This window comes from Parasteatoda tepidariorum, chromosome 3 (genome assembly GCF_982258835.1).
Source record: "Parasteatoda tepidariorum strain Cologne lab strain chromosome 3, Ptep-v5.0, whole genome shotgun sequence".
NCBI classification, from domain to species: domain Eukaryota; kingdom Metazoa; phylum Arthropoda; class Arachnida; order Araneae; family Theridiidae; genus Parasteatoda; species Parasteatoda tepidariorum.
This window is the reverse complement of record NC_141757.1, coordinates 106834501-106855687: the sequence shown is the minus strand read 5'-3', so window position 1 is coordinate 106855687 and position 21187 is coordinate 106834501.

The window sequence follows — 21187 nt, the reverse complement described above, 5'->3', positions numbered from 1 at the left end:
TGCTACACAATAATTCGAAACAATGAGACATAATAATTTAATTACATAAAATTGTCAGTTAAAAACGTGGGGGAAGACCGAAAAATAATGTATTCTTTTTTAATTAAATTTAAGCAGATACATTTTTAACAAGTGTTTATTTTTAATCAAAGATGTTATGCCCCTCTTACAGAAGATGTTATGCCTCTCATATAGTTGATGAATTTTAAAATTTTTGCCACCTAAAAATTGTTCTAATGATCATTACAATTGATAACGAAATCGATTTATAGCTCAATATCAAGTGAGCATTGTGGGTCAGACAATACCTCCCTCTTTAGTTCATTTTTCTTCTTCTAAATTTGGTCTTTCTGATCGACACAAGACGGGGAGATCAAAATTACCGAGTTACTCCTTTCACATAAACGCATCGCGATTGTTTTTGGTAGTCAACTGATGCGTTAATAATCATATTTATCAACAATCACTTACAGATCGAAAATGAAATTATTAACCAATGAAATTGAATTCTGGTGTTAGTTGACTCAGTAAATGTGAAACATCAAAGTCGGGTTTAAACCAGAACACGTGTTTAATAAAATAAAACCCTTTACTTCTGAAAACAGCGAAAAGGAAAGAAGTAGGACTCTAATTCTTTGATACCACGATATTCACCTACTTTTACAATATGATACATTATTATGAAACCAGAAGGAAACAAAATTATATCAACAAACACTGATATAGAACTTGCATCAACTAAGAACTTTGTTGTACTCAGTAAATGCGAAACATCAGAGTCGCGTTTTTGACAAAACACGTGTTTGATAAAGTAAAGCCTTAACTCTTCTTTGATACAATTAACTTAAAGTTTGAAGGTGGTTTTGTTTAATTTTAAGTGGATTCATTGCGTGCTTAATATTTAGAAGTTTTTTTTTTCTTTTTTTTGTTGAAACGATTAGAAACTAAAGGTCTGACCAGCATACACCACTGTATTTCATCTAGAGATTTCTAAGGTTTTTTTTTTTTTTTTTTTTTTTTTTTTTAACACCGGAACGGATACGCTGAAGGATTAAAGACTCTCAATTTACCTGGACAGCATTTTAACCCCTTGCCAGCGTCGCCCGTATCCAGGTCGGGCAACTACTGCGTGTAGTATTTGTGATGCCCGAACCGAGTTCGCATCCACTTTGGGATACTTAATTCACTATTTTCCTAATAGATGGCATTAGTGGTCCTAGTTTTTCACCGATTACGACTTCAGTCGAGGAAGGGAAAATGTGGGTGGGAAATGTGGTTCGATGCAGGGAAAAGAAATGCAAAATTTATGTATTGAAAATCATATTGTTGTGTTTTTATATTATATTATACTAGTTATATTATATTTAGATTCAAAATTTTGTTTAATTTGCTCTAATTGAACACGATGCATGTGTAATCCATTACTTTTTTATGTGTATGTAAAAACTATAAATACAGTAGTTATTGCATTTAAAATTTTATTTTCGTAATATAAAACCATTTTCTAACTTTTATAATAATATAATGAACAGATTTCAACATTCAAAAAATTTTCCATTTTTGGTCTATTTTTCTGAAATAAAAGACACTGTTAAGGGGTTAAAGGTCAATAGAAATTTCAATTGTTTCTTCACTACGAGATGAATTTATAAAGCGTAAAATAATTTATAGACAGTAAGAGTTTTGGCGATTTTCTGACTAATTTATACACTAAATACTTCTGCACTTGATGGCTATTGGTCTGCACTTAATGTCAATACAGACATATACTTGATATTCAATGCCATATGAAGAAGGGAAGAAAGGAATGGTATAGAAATATAAATTTTAAAAGAAATATATCGACAGTGAAAACTTTAAGCCAATTTCAGACTAGCTTAAACACTAATAAATAAGAAATATCACAGATGATAAATATTACAGAAATATAAAATAAAACAAATATCGATAGTTATGAATTTCAACTCCTTTCAGACTAGTTTAAACAATGGATATGTAACCATAGGACTGTACCAGAAGTCAGTACAAATTATTATCGCTTTAGTAGTATATGATACAAGTTATGTAATGATTGGTATTTGATAGTTAGATATGTGATACAATCGTTTATTTGGTATATGATAAAAGTATAATTTTCTTCAAAACGACATTTTGATTACAATCCGATATAAATAAATTAAGATACACGAAATTAAATAAAAAATGAAAATAAGGAATAAAATATTATATAAATATAGAATGAAAATCTAAGAGCTGTTGTCAGAAAATAAATTTCGAAAATAAGCGTTTCAAGTAGTGCAAAAAGGAGGAATTTTTTTGTTGTTGCCAGATCTAATACACGGAATGTAGGAGAACCACAACTTAATGATTTTTAACAATTTATTTTATTTCATTATTTATTAAATAACTAGAAAATAAAAAGTAAAGTTACTGGTAAATAACACATGGTGTATAAAACATATTAATAATTAGTACAGTTAATAAAATGTAATTGCATTACTATACAAGCGAACCATCAAAATTCAGCGCTTTTGAATGGAAGTTTAGTATTTTAATTGGATTAATTTGGTAATATAATTTGGTATTTTATACCAATATACAATTTTGATATATATGTAAGTTTAGAGGTGTTTATGTGCAACATTCTGATCCCATTCGTAATCAGAATTCCTAAATATTATAATGCATTGAAACTGGCACTGCCTATGCTAGAATTAAGGTATAAATGTGATACAAATATAATTTCTTTTTCTATAGATAAGAATTAAGGTAATGTTTATAAAATAAACTACTTAATGAAATTGTGTAAAATCAAAGGTAGCCATAATAATATATTTTTAAGAAGAAAAAAAATGCGGGAAATTAGTTTAATCTATTTTTTTCGATAATTTAAAATAGTGTGTCAGGTTTAATGCCCCATATGTCACAGTAAAGGCACCATAACCTCCAAGAAAGACCACCTCTATGTATCGACCTCCTCTATTTACGACCACTTTTGGATAGCACAAAAGGCCATTAAAACCTCTCCTAGTGACCGGGAAAACCTCTGTACCAAATGCAGAAAAAGGTCAATTAATGAAATACGAGAAAATATCTAAACTAAAAATGTTAACAAAACAAATAAGTAGATTAAAATGTGTTCAAAATAGCTGTGTGAAACTCTTATTTGGAGAGCTCTTTTTTGACGATCTCTGAAAGAGATCTACAAACTCATTTAGCAGTCAGAATGCACTAAAGACAATGCTATAAATGATTTATTTTTCTAGAGTTGAAAGTTAAATTAGAAATTTAATTTTCAAACATAAAAATGAAAAAAAGTTATTTTAGAGAAAACTAAGCATCTCAAACAAACAAGCTTTAAAGCTAACTAATTTTTATGACATAATATTAAATGCAAACGTAAACAAAAAACATAATTGTTTATTTAGTTAAAATAGTCATATGCTTCATAATTAGTAAATTTGTTTTTACACAAAATTATATCAGTAGGGATCATTTTTATTGACATTAAATTTTATTGATCTATCCGGTTTTCATGATGCCAACACAAGTGGCATTTCCGCACCAAGAAAATGTGATTGATTGAAATTTAAAATTATTTGCTGAAAATCATGCACTTTCAATTACATTTTGAAGTCAATGGAGGTAACCCCTGAGAATGACCACCCTCCACTTACTGTGGAATAGACAGTGGTCACTCCTGAGAAGTTTCACTGTATTTAGATGTTCTGATTAATTATTTGCTTTAAAAAATGGCTTATAAGAGCATTTTTTGTTTCAAAAGAGACACCATTGTTCAAATTTGGCAAATAAATGGTGGTGCACTTGACTCAAGAAGGTAATTAAAATAAAGTGAAATGATGTTGTAGCACTCTTTAATCAAAGACAATCAACCACCATAGCATATAAAATATTAACAATTTTTAATTGTTCTTCGACCAAAAATTACAGAAAAAGCAAAAAACTTATAAAACCATCATGAAGAAGAAATTGGTGGAAATTGATTATTCCAGACAAAATATGTAATTTGATTTTAATCCAAAAGTGTTAAAAACAGACACAAACATAAAATTCCAAGGATAGACAGTATCATATATCTTGATATCTTCCGATAATAATTAGCACCTTTTACTTCACCGTAATCATCGTTTTCTGCCGTATTATTTTCCTCGACTTTCATTGGTTTTATTATATTAGCTTGAATGTGAGCAGAATCAAATAGAACGGGCCACTCCTGGTCTGTTTCCGTTTCCTCTTTACTCAATTGATAAAAATTGGCAATTTCGATATCATCAAACTGTCACTGTCTCTCTTAGATTCATAGCAACACAGCTAAAGCTATCTTCGTGATCGTTTAAGTTACTTCATTACTTAAATCAATTGAAAAATGCCTTGAACCAAATTCAAGATATCTTTCCAACTGCAAAATTTTCATTGATAAAAATTACAAAAAGTAGCTCTCTTAAACAAAACCAACATACTGTTGAAAATTTCTCCAAAAAAATTTTTAATGAAAATGTTATTTTATCATATTTAAACGAAACAATCAAATAATCACAAATAAGATGATATTCAAACTGTTAGCTGTGAGAAAAATCGTTTATTAACTGCTTTCACTCAATACGGTTAAACAACCAGAAGCCCATCTAATGAAACCAATTAGTTCCTGGCAGCTGGGTATATGTTATAGCCGAGAGGGTTAATACGTCAGTCCCATGACAGGCAAAACACGAGTTCAAATCTTAGCCAGACACCACAATAATTCCACCATTTCCTTTAAACACATAAAAAATGTTTCCATTCTCCTTCACTCTCCTATTCCCCTTACCTAACGAAAAGACTAGCTCCGAAGTCCAGTTAAATTTCTTTTTCCGATTTTGAAACCATACTACTTATAAACGTTTTCAAAACCGTAAAGGTAAAAAATGTTTTTTTACCGTAAACTTTATGGTTAATTGAATGGACAGACTGCTGTTGGTTATTTCACCATAATTTTAGAATGGAAATTCTAACAGTGCACATTATTACAACAAACCAACAATTATGCGTTTTGCGATTTTTCTCTTAATCATATGAAACAATGAAAATAATTCAATTGTTGTAATCTGAAAAACATAATCACTTTAGGCTAATACAGCAATTTTATTTAGTTTATTTAATAAAAAAAAACTATTATTGGCACCAGTGATGTTTAGCGAACTGCATTATTATGCAGTACTGGAAGTGAGGAAATCAGTAATTTAAACTGTTGTGATAGGTACCTGGTACTACTTTTGCATATTAGTTTTATAACAAGTTTTATAACCATGTCCAAAAACGGTTAAAAAGTCTACATTTTTGTGACAGAAAATACGACAATTAATTGACTAGTAAATTTAGAGCAAAGTACCTAATATTTGATGTTTCAGACAATAAATATTGAAAATCTCATGAGAATTTCGCAAAATTAAACATCTAAAGAAAATTTATTTCAATGTTAAAATATCAGCTCATTTTAGAGGCAAATTTTATTTCGCCTCAATAAAATACTCTATTATTATGAATGCAATCACACTGTTGTTTAATTGCAGTCCTTAGAATTTCAACTAAGGAAAAAACATTATTCCAGATGCAAATTTAAGGGAAGGGTAATATAAAATTTAAAGACAAACAAATCCACAGGGATAAAGGTTTTTTCTTAACTTGTCTCAACTTATACTTCTTTCACCTTCAGGTAATGTCCACTTTGATTGAACTATATTTTAACCCAACCCTTAGTGACTTTTTTTTAAAAATATATTTATATTTATTTATTTTGCTTAGTTACATCAATTTAAAAAGATCTGAATTAATGATTAACTTTGTAATTTAAAATATTAATAATTTATTGCGTTTAGTTGTATCTATTTGTAAAGATTATAAATATTTATTATTTTTCTAATTTAAACCTTATTAATTTATTGCAATTTAGAACGTAACTTTCTCTCGAAGACAGTCGTTAAAAAGGGGTCAACTTTTAACTTAGCATCAAAGGAGGAATTCAACTACACAATCTAATTTTATTTCTAATTCTAATTTTATTTCTTAAGTTCAAAAAGCAACAGAAAAAATTAAAAAATTGCCACTTACAAGAAATTTAAAAATATTCTCTTGGAATATTTTTAAAGAAATCCGGAAATCTTGTACCCGAGGTCCCATATTTAGTTAAAATTAAGCACAAAATATAAAAGCTGCTATGCATTTCATAGCATGTTGCTATAGATAGCATGACAGAAATCAAATATTTCTATCGAAACCAATTAACTACTAAAACATACATTGAAATAAGTAAAAGAAAAGCAGAATTTAGATTCTCTTAAAAAGTTACCCAGCAATATAATTTAAAATTAGTAAAACGTAATAAGGCATATAAGTTTGTGTTTATTAGAAATGTAAAAATTTTATTATAACAATCACGGAGTAAAGAATTCTTGCAAAATTACCGCAATTGCATGGTAAGGACATTTCAGGTAAAAAAAATCATAATTTCGGTAATAAAACCAAAATAGGTATACATTATATAAACCATTAATTTGGTAGTTTTTCTGTTATTTACTGAAATTTTTTTCTTTTCAAAATTAAAGTCATTATTACCACATATTTAGCAAATATAAAAAACTGGAAGGTAAATTTAATAGATTAAATGGTTTTTATGCCATGCTCTAAGGTATCGTGAAAAAATTACCAATTTTACCATATTTACAACCATACAGCATGGAAATAAAATCATATTTTATTTTTACTTTTGTCAAAAGTTTTTACATTTTGGAGTTTCCATAGAGTCAGAAATGAGGTAAATTTTACCCTAATCTGGTTGTGTTGACGACACATTTTTTCTCAGTGAAGCAATCATACACATTGAACCAAGTTTAACGTCATCGAAAAATAAAAATAAAACAATATAATTGGAAGATAAATAGCTTAAAATAACTCATCAAATCTATAATATGTAGTTTCAAATATCTCATTAAATAAACAACGCGTTTCCTAACGGCCGTAATTATAATTAACGAATGGTTTAAATTCTAGATACTCTTAACGTATTAAAATAAAATTAAAATTCTTATGTTAATGAGTCACTTTATTCTTTAGCTGTTTGGAGATGAAACTAATTAAGATCTTTCTGCGTTAACCTCTGTGCGTATCATGCTATAATAAAAATAACAGCTAAGTACACTATCTTTTTTCATTGCTTTTTTTTTTTTAAATTGAACTTTTTAAACTATGTCCTACTTATTGATAATGCATAAAAAATATTGCGAAATGCTAACACTTAAGCAAAAGAAGATTTAATTTAATGGCACTTTTAAATTTGTATAAAAAGATTTCGTTTAATTGCGGAGAATTAAATGAACTCACTTTCTTCTTAAGTAAATAAATAATGTTTTTAAACATGTTTGATTCATATTATTCATTGAAATGTGTTCTATTGAATATAGTTAACAAATTTTAAACTTTAGGGTTGGAAGTGCGTATAAAACTTGAACTTTGAAAAATTTTTGCTTGTAAACTATATAATTTATATAGATTAATAACTTATATGACTACATATAAAATGGATATAACTTTTATAATTTATATGTTCAAATTCAATAACCGACTTTAATTACACTTATTTAAAATTATTTGTGTACTTGAAAAACTTTTTCTATTTAATGATTAAGCTGAATAAATATAAATTGTAGGGGAGACTGGAGTCAATTGCAACATTTTTTACTTAACTATTTTTAACTAACAAAAAATCCAATATATTATTAGTATTAATTGGCAGACAAGTAAAGTAGACTCTCCTCTAGTAGAAAAAAAAATAAATACCTTATTTTAAATGTTGTTATATTAGTTATTAGCAATTTTTGACAGTCGTGCACTTGTTACAATTGTCCCCACTTAAGGGGTCAATTGTAACAGTTCATAAATTCAACTAAAACATAGTTAATCATACAGATTATCATAGTTGTGACATATTTTTTTATTGATTAAAATAGTAGTGATATTTTAGGAGTAAAAATAATAATGAGCAGAGACCTAAGGGGTTAAAAGTTTTAATTTGTGCTGTGAAAGGTGACAAATAAAATAATGCACATGCAACATAATAAAAATGATATATGAAACTATTTGTGGTTCTTAAAGAGTTAAGTGATGGTTTGTAAACATAAGAAATGAGACCTAAAGGGTTAAACAATTGCAATTGAAATTATGAATTTATTTTTAGCTGTTACAATCGCCCCTTTACTTATTGTTACAATTGTATCCAAGACGCCATTTCAGCTTCATTTGTTAAAAACAATGCTAGTTAATTGACATAACTAATCTTTTTCGTTTTGAAATGTTAATTAAGGTGTCCACTTACATATTCGGTTAATAATTTTTATTTGTTTAAACAAAATTACTTTGTTACAATATAATATTCTAATACCAAAAAAAGTACTTACGCAGCGTCAAAATATCTTTTGTGATGTAACTCTTTCAAAAGTACATAAAAATGGTTGCCAGCAGGGGTGTACATGTAGATTTATTAAATACACCTTGTGCGCCACCTAGGAACCAAATATAGAACCCGACACTCGAAATTTTTGCTCTGTTACAATCGTACCCTGTTACAATTGACCCCACTCTCCCCTACAGTGTCATGCGTAAATTAAGCGTGACGTAGTCTAATAAACTCAAATCCTCATATTATCCGGGTTGGGGATTTTCCCCCACTGATGGTATGAGTTTTTAGTCTACTTGAAATCCGTCACTTTTCGCATTTTTGGTTTAACACTTAAATTACATTTTAATTTACAATATAAACTTGACTTTATGGTTTCCCCCCATGCAATAAATGCTACTTTTTTCATTTTCCAGAATCCTTTTTAGCAAATTATCTCTGACACATCATTCTCTTCATCACTAATGGTTTGGACTCGAGGATCAAATTCTTTCTTTTGATTTTGTACTAAACTATTGAAGACACCCTATTTACTAAATGTATATTCTTAGAATGGGTCATTTTCCTTAATAACACGAGTACGCAACCGTCAATAATTATGATAAAGAAGCTGTTCTTAATCTAACTGTGAAAGAGCTGCATCCTGTTACAGCAAAGTTTTACAAGACAATGAAGTTTGAAGGAATGTTTAGCTTCTTGGCTAATTTCCCTGCAGTTTAATAATCTTTAATGCTTGCAATAATTGTTATGATATTGAATATGGATAAAACGTGACTCAGTTAGAATGTTGAATAATATAAAACTAGCAATCAAACGAGGAAATAAAAGTGCATTTTTTAATTTTTTTTTTTTTACTTTTGCAAATTGTGAATTCTGTTTGTTCTGGTTGTTTTCTAGGTCATCTGTAACTAGTCAGCATAAATTTAGAAAAAAGAATGCGGCATTCCTCTAGCAAAATTTCAAAAACATATTCACATAATTAATAAGACCTACCTTTTATAATTCAATATCATAACATTTTTCATTAAAAATTCGAAGCTCAATAACACTAATACATTTTTTATTTGCTTAAGGACATAAATCGTTCCAAACTTATTCAGTTTCACAATTTATTTTGTCACATTCTATAAAACAGGATTCTAGTTTGGCAATCAATACTCATTGGCTCCTTTATCCTTCATGAATTCCTAAAAATATTGATTTATTCTCGTTTCTATTTTTACAAACAGACTATCCATTTTTTTCTTCTCTTTGGCGCCACTTCAGACGTTAGTTTCCGGTACAAGAATAACTTATGGTTAGTTCAGTCCTGATAACAGAATTAATTGCTTAGAAGAGAAAAGAAATCTCAAGACAATACCTAAAAATTGGTTAGGAAAGTTATATTTATGAGTTTTAAATAAGTTTTATTGTTTTATTATTAACTTTTGTAGTTATAAATAAATAAAGCAAAAATTGTTGGAGGCACAAAGAAAATTGCCGAAAAGTGTAAAGAAAATACACTACAAGTTGCGAAAATATTTTCGGGTAATATCACAAAATATATTAAATATAATAAAACAACATAGTCGTGCTAATTTAATAATATTACAGTTGAATAGTTAACTTAGGCCCTGAAGCTCCGCAAACTTTTATCCTGAGAGCATATTTCCTGTTCTCCAGAAAATCTCAAATGTATGACCTAGCAAAGAAGTTATTTAGTGCAGAATGGATTGCTTCTCCCCCCCCCTAGGTTTTTTTTCACGATTTTCGAACAACTCTAATTTCTCAGTTCGTATTCATTGATTTTCTTGCTTCCTTTCTGTGGTTTAAGTATTTTGACTTAATAATCACATAATTATGAAGAAAACGACCATAAAAAAGGTCTATTTTTTATTCAACGAAATTATATAAAATTAAATGTATATGCAATAAATGCATTCATTTTATGCTTTACTTTAAACTAAAAAATAATAAAACAAATTACCTTTTACATTAAAAATTAAAACAAATAATTTGGTACAGCCATCTCGTGTATACGCTAAGAAAAAAATATAATCATAAGAAATCATAGAAAAGTTTTTCTTTTAATCCTCGTACTGTATAATTAACCAGTTCTCTTTCAGAAATTTCTGATCTTAGGCTGGATTACTTTGCAGACAATCCACGTACTTCACTTACTTTTGTGACTCGTTATTTAAATAATTCTTATTTGATTCCTGGCGTCAATTTTGCGACCCATTATATTTCTTCTGTATAAAAAAGTTTTCTTTAGTTTTATTATACACTTTCCACAGTGTCTTCATTATCAAACTGTTAACTTGGTTCATCCGATAATGAATGCCACAGCGTCAGAATTATCATGTATGCCAAAGCGTCAGAATTATCGAATATTCATTGCTCTATCTCTTTAGATTTCCTTCATCAGGACAGTTTTCATTTAGGACATATTTAATTCTCTTTAGTGTCTATATGGCGCTGATTTTATAACCCAAAAAATAAAAGTTATTACTTGTCAGTAATGGAATCGTTGTAAAGTTTCTTTCTTTGATGAACTCAAACGAAATAGATCCTACTTCTCAATATGGAAATACTAAGACGCCGTCATGTCGCTGATGAAATTTAACCGCTTTGATTAACTGGTAAGTTAAGTTAACCCTAACAGAAAAATAACTTAGGCCTTTATTGGACCAACATTCACGAATCTTGGCTCTATAATTGTTCAAAGGGCCGTTATTTTTCCGATATTGGCCCTATATAGAATTTTCCGCTTTTCCCGATATTTAACAGCCACTTTACAACCAATATCGGTTCTATATAGAATCGTCAGATTCATTCACTATTTTATATCCATTATTTAGTCTATATTGATTCTATATTGGCCAATGTAGGCCCTATATTGGCCAATGTAGGCCCTATATAGGCCATTCTAGGACCAATAGTAAAAGATCTAGACATACCAATATTGGTCCCTCTGTACACGTTCTTATAGGACCCATATTGAGCTAATTTTGAGCCCAACTGGGAGCAAGGTAAAATTGTTGCTAGGGAAGCAATTTATTTAATTTGCAGCTGCCATCTGCTGTAATGTTGACTACGGGTGAAACAAGGACGGCGTAACATTATTTAACAAAATACAAGAAACAAACAATGGAAAAACGCATCAGGAGTTATTAAAAAAAACCTTTGTAGCATCAATTGATACTGCAATATGTTTTTAACTTATCACGAAAGTCGGGAAGACAATTATTCAAGCGACAAGATATGTAAAGTTTGCCATAACTTGTCACTCCTTAACCTAGCTCATTTGCAGCATATTGCAGTTTTGCGTTCTGAATTGTAATTTGAATCTTGTTGGTAAGATATCTATGACGCGAATTAAAATAGTTAAAATTTTATTAAGTTTTCATTTAGTATGATTTATACACGTTTGAAAATTTCATAATGATTTTTTAAAAAAAACTCTAGCAAACTAGATATTTAGTGTCTCGTTCCTGCACTACTATGGACAGGCTTTGACCAACAGGCGTAGTTTGGTAGCTAGAATTCCGAGCGTACCGAGACAAATCCAGTTTTCGTGCTCTCTCATTAGATGTTAGATTTAAGGAGTCATGCTCTTCAGTATTATTTTTAATTTAAAATGATGGTTGTGTATAAAAACTAAATTACTGTGTATGCTTTTGAGCTAAAGAGATAATAAAAGGAGTGAAATGAATAAGGTAGTAATACTTAGAAGCTACATTTAAATAACTGAAAAAGACGCAAACAAGGAAACATAATGCCTATAAAAACATTCTTCAAAAATATTTCATAATAAAATATCAAACTTAACAAAGATCACTCAACTTATCAAAACATAAGTATCTTTTATGCATGCAGATGTCTGTTCCTTACTACTTTTATATGTTACATATTTATAATTATATTATTACAATTTTCATATTTATATATTATTATTTATTATATGCAATTTAAAAAGTTAATTCCATGATATCTAGAAAGCCAGTGAACCGATTTATAAACACCGATACACCGAGACCGAGTTGAAAAGAAAACACGGCGTTGTAAGCGAATATCTTTCAGTTTACAGTCACCGTCAAAGTTTCGTGTCTAAATCGTGTACAGTCACCGAATTTTGGTGCAGTTAGTTGCACCATGGAAGGCTCAATCATACTACACAATTTATGGTGTAACTAAAATAAAATTATCTTTCATTTAACTGAAATTTGGTATGATGAGGAACTTTTCACCAAATACTGGTTAAATATATACCGAGTTTTTTTTACAGTGTTTATCTCTCAAATCAAAAATACCTTTATTTACGAATTAACTTAAACTAACATTCTTACAAATATTTGAATTGCAATTAAATAATGGTTTTGTTTCTTTCATAACAAATATTATTAACAATCTCTTACCATTAGCCTCATTTTTATGTTGCATAAAAAATTTGTCTTCATTCCTTGTATTTGGCAATTTTCAATTACTTTGGTTAAAAAATTCCCTTTTCTGATTCCTTATTTTTTTAATCTTCAAGTTAGATTTTTTATTCTGCTCTGTCAAATTACGTTTTTATCTTTCTCATCTCTAATCTAATAAATGGTTTCAGCATCTGTTCATTTTTTATCTGAGGTTATTTTATTCCTCTATTTTACAGTTTTTTTTTTTCATTTTATTAATTCCTGATAAATGCTTATTTTACAATTATTATTTACCACTTGGAAATCATTACTTTGTTGGGAAAATTCTTCTGAGTCAAATTTTATGCTTACTGTTCCTGCTACTAATCAAAAAAATCAATGGATTCATACTCCTGTGTTTTTGGTTTATTATGGTTTAGAAAACAGCACCAGTTCATGCTGTATAAGTTGTTTTCTTGAAAACCAGAGCACGAAAGTCCAGATTACATAAATTCACATGCATAGCTTAAATCAAAATATTCATTGGACCTTGACAAGTATGCATATCTGTTTTTAAGCTAATTATTTTGATCTAGTTTAGGCGGATTATGTCAGTGGTTGCGGCTCTATATATTGAAAATAAAATAAATAAAAAAATTTTTTGAGAGTATTAGAAGGAGAAAAAATTCTGGTAAATTTGCCATACTGTGTGGCGATGACATTTCTGGTGCAAAAATAATTCTGTTGAATAAAACCAAAATATATGGTAATTAAACCATTCATTTGGTAATTTTTTTCTTTCATGTGGTAACGCCGTGCAAGAAATTATGGTTTTCTAAACTATATTTCCTTTTACCACAAAATTTATTGCATCCTATAAAACATTATTTTATTGTTAATTCAACCAATACCATTACCAACGCGCTTCGGTAAAAGTTACCGAGATATTTGGTGCTTCCAGAAGCACCGTAAATTTTACCATATTCAGGTAGAGTCGCCATTTTTTTCTGTCTTCTTTTCCTTCTTTTTCACAGAACACTTTTTTCCTTAACTGAGGAAAAATATTATCCTCGATGTAGGATAATATTTTTCTTATAATTGCTAAAGCCATTTTTTCTACTAATATATTTTGTTCTTAATTAATTATCAAGTTGTATGATTTGTGAAGATTTTTTTTACTTATTGCTACTCGTAAAAATAATAGTTCATTTATGCTCTATAAATAATAGTTTATTTTGAGTTTTATATTTTAAATGGGGGAGGAAGTTACTTCATAGCAATGACGAAAAGAAGACACAAGGTCGAATTACTTGGGAACCCCTGTTTTAAATTCTTCAAAATTAATCTGTCTTAATAATTTAAACTTAATGTGCATAAGCATAAAATTCGGGGATACGCTGCTTCAGCTTACTTAGGACTCGTGCAGCTTCAAAAACAATTGCGTGATTTTAATTTTGTTCTATTAATTTTATGAACGAAAAGATAAATATAAATTATACTTTCTTTATTTTCTGATTTTACAATTCCTTCATTGCGCAATCTTTTTAATATTAAAACAGAACTATCCTATTTTTCCATCATAAAACTTTTATTACAATTGCACGCATATATTGCGAATGAAACAAGCTCAAACAATTTATATTTTATAAGATCAAAACTGATAGTAATAAAAAAGTGGAGATCCGGTTTATCGCCATCACAATCAAATTTTAACTTTCTAAGTTCGTGGTATTGTATTAGGTAATTTTAGAGATAATAGTTGTAGCAATAAATTTAATATTACTATATTTTTATGTATCAGTATTGCATAATAATCCTTTTTTTATATCTTTGAACTTAAAAGAAAACTATCTAATACAAATATAAAGAATATATATTGGATTAGCTTAGAGTTTTATTAGATATAAATTAATATTGTTTTGTTATAACTTGACATTTTTATGTGTTTCCAAGGGTACATAATTATTTTTAAACAATACTAATCCTTTAAAATTTATTACATATGAACCGCAATCTCTTTTATTTCAATTTCTTTTCGATAACGGTAAGAAAAAACTACCAATTGTCACTTTAAAATTCACCTTTATGCATTCTTGCGATATATGCAATTCAAAATAGCCATCGAAAATATGCCTGATAATTTTCTTGATTTCAAATTATAATCATATATACAGATAAACAAAAATACGACCACTGAACATGTACAGTATAATGCACCTTCTACAAATGAAGTTGCATTACTTAGAGTGGACCAAGAATCCTGCAATAGAGATTATATATATTTTTTTATTTAAGTTTTTAAAATCCAACAAAGTGCTTTTTAAAATATATGTATTAAATAAATATTATAAAATATTGTACAGCAAAAGTGCTTTTTAAAAAAATAAATTCATCAAGATAATCGTTTTCGTCAAACCAAATGAAAGTGCTATAAAACATGCAAGAACTGAGTAGAAATTTGTTAGAAAGGAAAATAAAACCATTTCGAATGGTGATATATTGGTCAATTCTAATAGATTAGGTTAAGTGTTGGCTATAAGATTTAATATCTTGTGTTATTGGAACTCATTACGGGAATACGGTAACTATATTATAACAAAAACACAGTATTATTGCAGGAATACAGTAGGGGAGAGTGGGGTCAATTGTAACATTTTTTGCTTAACTATTTTTAACAAACAAAAAATCCAATATATTATTAGTATTAATTGACAGACAAGTAAAGTAGACTATCATCTACTAGAAAAAAAAACCTTATTTTAAATGTTATTATATTAGTTACTAGCCGCCTAAGGCGGCCAGCTGTCCGCCACGCTAAAGGTTTCCACAAATAAAGTTTTTTAAAACATAGCAGGAAATCTGAAGATTAGTGGACAATTAAAGTGTTTCTGTCCTGCAATTTTGTCTTCATATCCAGTTCTGCTGCAGATGTGTTATAGCTCTTGAGGATGTTTGAAGATGTAACTTTGCTATGGTAACCTAACCTATAATATAACTATCAGGTGGAGACTTGTTTTTTTTCTTTAAAAAAGGCCTCAGAAATTGTAAAAGCATACAAAAGTTGCTTTAAATACATGAAAAGAACATGAAAACGAATTAATTTTTTATGGTATCTATTTCTCTATAATTTTTTTATGGTATCAATTTCTATTTCTATATCGCTACAAAAATTAACGTCGGGTAGACTATATTTGAGGGTGCCCCTTGATTCTCGCCAAGTTGTGATCGCGGTTGAGCGCCAAGCTGGGCGATGTTGAAACCCGGGAAAAATATACTTGAGGGTGCCCCTTGACGAAATCGGCGACTTATGTTTGGCGTCTTACTTGGTTGCCAGAACTCCGTGGTAACAGGAATAGCGGCCAAAACATAGTGATATTTCAATGAAACAATTGAAAATTTAAACAAAGCTTTTTAAAATTGCAGTGAACAGAATAGAATCAAAATTAATAAACCCACTAAAATGCATTTTGAATCGAAACAAAAATTAATGGAGTAAGCACAGAAAGAAAAAGAGAAAAATAACTCATTTCTTCATTAAGCTTGAATATCTTCAGATTTTGGTGCACAGAATTCTCTAATTGCAGTTAGGTACTGTCTAAACTACGATCCCTTTCTAATAGATCTTTTTATGTTGGGAGCATTTGAACCTTTCACACGACCCATTCAAATCCATCTGATCAATCTTTACGTTCAACCAGAGACATCTTTCCCACAAACAGGACATTTATATCTATTACTAATTAAACCTTCATTCATACACCAGTCAATCACTACTTTTTTTCCTTTGTTATTCAAATCGTACAGAAACTTAAGATTTGTCTTATTGACAGTATTCATTTTTAGTACCAGAAGCAAAAGAAACCTTACCAGCCAGTATCCAAAGTAGAACTAACGGATCTCTGAAATTACATTTAAAAACAACACTAAATTCTTAACCAATCAGAATCACGATTAAAATCTAAACCAATCAGAATAACGATTGGTTTTCAACATCGCCCAGCTTGGCGATCAACCTCGATCACAACTTGGCGGGGGCACCCTCAAATATAGTCTACCCTGAAACCCAATCGTGATTCTCAACGGTTTAAATTTTAGCGTTATTAATGTTCAACGGTATACGTAATTTCAGAGGTCCATTAGTTCTTCGTTAGATACCGGCTGGTAAGGTTACTTTTACTTCTGGTCAATAAGATGGAAGGTATGTGGGCAGTCATAAAAAGGGACATTATAAAAAAATGTCATCACCAGTTCGGTACCACAAACGCCATTTTCGATTCATATTTCGCCGAATTTATGTGACGATGGAGGTACACAGATTCTATTCACGATAAATTTAGACAGTATCTAACTGTTATTAGATAATTCTGTGCACCTAAATCTGAGTATATTCAAGCTTAATGAAGGAGTTGTTTTTTTTCCTTTTCTTTCTGCAACTACTCCATTAATTTTTACTTCGATTCAAAATCCTTTTTATTGGATTTATTAATTTTGCTTATATTGGGTTCATTGCAAGCTTTATCCGATCTTTTGTTGAAATTTTCCAATGTTTTTTGAAATATCATTATGTTTTGGCCGTTATTTCTGTTACCACGGTGTTCCGCGCAAACAGGAATAGCGCCAAACGTAAGTCACCAATTTCGTCAAGGGGCATCCTCAAGTATAATTTTCCCTTATCGTCTTCGCTTAAGAAAAAAAAAGAGCGTGGAAAGAAGAAGAAAAACTTATTATAACAATTATGAACAGCGATAAATATATCCAAGCGTAGCGTTCTATTTACGCATCTAATATGTTGCCACATTTTTAGTACAAAAGTTAAAGTTTTATCCACTTTGATAAATGTAAACTAATGCGAACCTTACAATTAAATTATTAATTCCTTCGTATATTATTGGTTTAAGTTGTCGAAAATTAGTATTTCAATTGTAAGGTTCGCATTAGCATACATTTATAAGAGTGGAGAAAAGTATATGCATTTTTTAATAGTTTCTTGAATATGGCTCTTTGAAGACGAAAAAGCATAGATTTTCTTACAAAATGACTAATAACTAAGAAACTAATCCAAATTTTTGAAAAAGAAAAAAAATACTTCTTCATTATGTCAAAACACAATTATGTGCCGAGTTTCGTGCCCGGACGAGGCTTCTAGAGCGATATATTGTGATTACAGACACACACACACACACAGCCGCGTTTATTATTATGTATAGATTAACAATTTTTGACAGTCGTGCACTTGTTACAATTCTCCCCACTTACGGGGTCAATTGTAACAGTTCATAAATTCAACTAAAACATAGTTAATTATACATATTATCATAGTTGTGATAGATTTTTTTATTGATCAAAATAGTAGTGATATTTTAGGAGTAAAAATAATAATGAGCAGAGACCTAAAGGGTTAAACTTTTAACTTTAAGGGGTTAAAAATTTTAATTTATGCTGTGAAAGGTGTCAAATAAAATAATGCACATGCAACATAATATAAATGATATAGGAAACTATTGGTGACTCTTAAAGAGTTAAGTAATGGTTTGTAAACAGAGGATTATTTATTTTCAGCTGTTACAATCGTCCCTTTACTTATTGTTACAATCATCCCCAAGACGCCACTTTAGCTTCATTTGTTTAAAACAATGCTAGTTAATTAACAAAACTAATCTTTTTTTTTTAAATGTTAATTAAGGTGTCCACTTACATATTCGGTTAATAATTTTTATTTGCTTAAACAAAACTACTTTGTTACAATATAATATTCTAATACCCAAAAAAAGTACTTACGTAGCGTGAAAATATCTCTTGTGATGTAACTCTTTCAAAAGTACATAAAAATGGTTGCCAGCAGGGGTGTAGATGTAGATTTATTAAATACACCTTGTGCGCCACCTAGGAACCAAATATAGAACCCGACACTCGAAATGTTTGCTCTGTTACAATCGTACCCTGTTACAATTGACCCCACTCTCCCCTACCTTCTAAAGATCAGTGTTATTTACAGGTTAAATAAGGTATATTATTTACAAGGTAAATTAGAGGCCTCCGTGGGGGTTGGTGACGGAGCCTCCTAGTTTAACAACTTACACAATTCACACGGAATTTAAAGCTTCTAATACTTGTGTACAGAGGATAGAACGTTCGCTTTCCTATGAGGTGAAGCGGGTTCAAATCCCAGTAATGGCTGGCATATACGAATTCTGCACTTCGACTACAGGGCTGAAGTAAAATGTTCTCAGTGGTAGACAGATCATGGGTTAGAGTTCCCCTGCCGTCAGACTAGCCGCAGGAGGCTTTCGTGATTTTAATCTCTATGTAACGTAAATGCGAGTTAGTTCCATCAAAAAAATTCCCCACGAGGGCAATTTCTCCCAAAAGTTGATCCAGGTGTTCCCTTGTCTTTTGGATTGTGTTCAAAATTACAAAGCTGCGAAGTTCAACATTCGTAGTTGTAAATCCAGAAATTGGGTCGGCTGTTCAACGACGGTTACAAAATAAAAAATTTAAGAAATACTTGTATACGTACTAGGAAAAGTAATTGTTGAATAAGGAAAACATACTTTAGCATTGTTTTCTTCATTTTTAGATCTGTGTTTTTTAAACATTTATAATTTCTAGGTTACATATTATTATTTTTGAAGAAACTGTAAATTAAAAAGTATTACTGTAAATATTGAAATCATGCATAAAGTTCAATAATTTTCTTTCTCAAAGGGCTAACTAACTTAAAGAAAAATTATTTTTAAATATTTATGAAGCTGATACGATTAAAAATAATTAGTCACTAAGTGCAGATTTTTCCGATTTTTTTTTCAATTTTTTATGCCATGACTATAAGTCTATTGAAAATTTTAATCATTCAATCCAAAAAGAGAATAAAAACTTATAAAAATGTTGATGAAAATAAATGCGAAATGAACCAACTCATACGTTCGATGTGTAAAGTTCTTTAAAATGTTTCGGTTTAAAGTTCAATGCTGATAAAAACTTTCAGCTTTGTAATAGATTCACCGATAAAATATTCATTTAATTGGTCGTTACTCTCTGTTCGTGTTACAGACCACTTGGGAAAATCTTCAGAGTGCATTATTCTATATTAAATACAACGTAATAGGAGTTTCTAAGAGCTAACTTTTAAACACGTTCATCGTTTATGTTATACAATTTTCTATTCATGTGTGAAATTACCTAATTAAAATATTGATAAATTTTTATCAATATTTAGTTTAAAACATTCTTATAATACACTGTTACAAATTTATCAGAAAAATGGTAAAGTAATAATTCAGTTAATTGCTAATTTACCATTCGCACAAAAGTCAAACTGGTATTCAAACTATTAAACTACCAGAATTTTATTGCATCAACTGGACCAACCTAATGAAGACACTTAGTTCTTTGTAGCTTGATACACATTATAGCTGGAAAGTAATCTGTCAATCTCATGACTGTAAGTTCGAGTCCCAGCGTTGACACCACAATATTTCTTCCATTCCCTTCAACACATGAATCGTTTACAGTGTCCCGCACTCCCAACAGTAATGCCCATTACCTAACAAAAAGCCTAACTCTAATGTCCAGTTAAATTTCTTTGTTAGAAGCTTTGAAAACACGCTGTTAGTAAATGGTTAAAAACATATAGTTTTGTATTCATGGTCTCTTAACCATGCTAGTTTAAATTGTTTCTAAACCGTCAAAGTAAAATATATTCGTTATCATGAAGTTTACGGTTAATTGGATAAATAGACAACTGCTGGTTATTCTACCATATTTTAGAAAGAAAATTCCAACAGCGTATATTAAAGATTTTTTTCTTTAAAATAAAAGTTCCAACTACAGTGTTCTTAAAAAAATTAATTATATCATTATATTTTGAATTAATTAAAATAAACATATTTTTTAAATGCTTCCATAATTAATAATTGATAAATTTATTTTATGTTCAAATTTTATAGGGTAAGTTCCAGATTAAATGGACATAGAAAAGAGATGGACAGTTTAAATGTCTCCAATATTTGTTAATGCATTACAGCAGATACAGTTTTGCAGAAAGCAGTTCAACTTGTTTAACAATTTGGACATGCTTTTCGTAACAGCAAAAAATATGCAAAATTTTTTAATTTATTTTATTTAGGGATTAAATATTTTTCATGATTTAAGTATATTAAGTTGTTGATTTTTCAATATGCAGGCTATATTTTTTCAACCAGTAGGATCTTTTGGGAATATAGCCCATCCTTTGTTTCTGAAGGAAAAAAACAGCACAATATAATGGAGAAGTGACGATATAAGTTCCATCAGATCTTCAACTTTTGTAGAAATGGCCACTTAAAATTGAAGAGAATTTGCCACTTTTCATTAATATGTA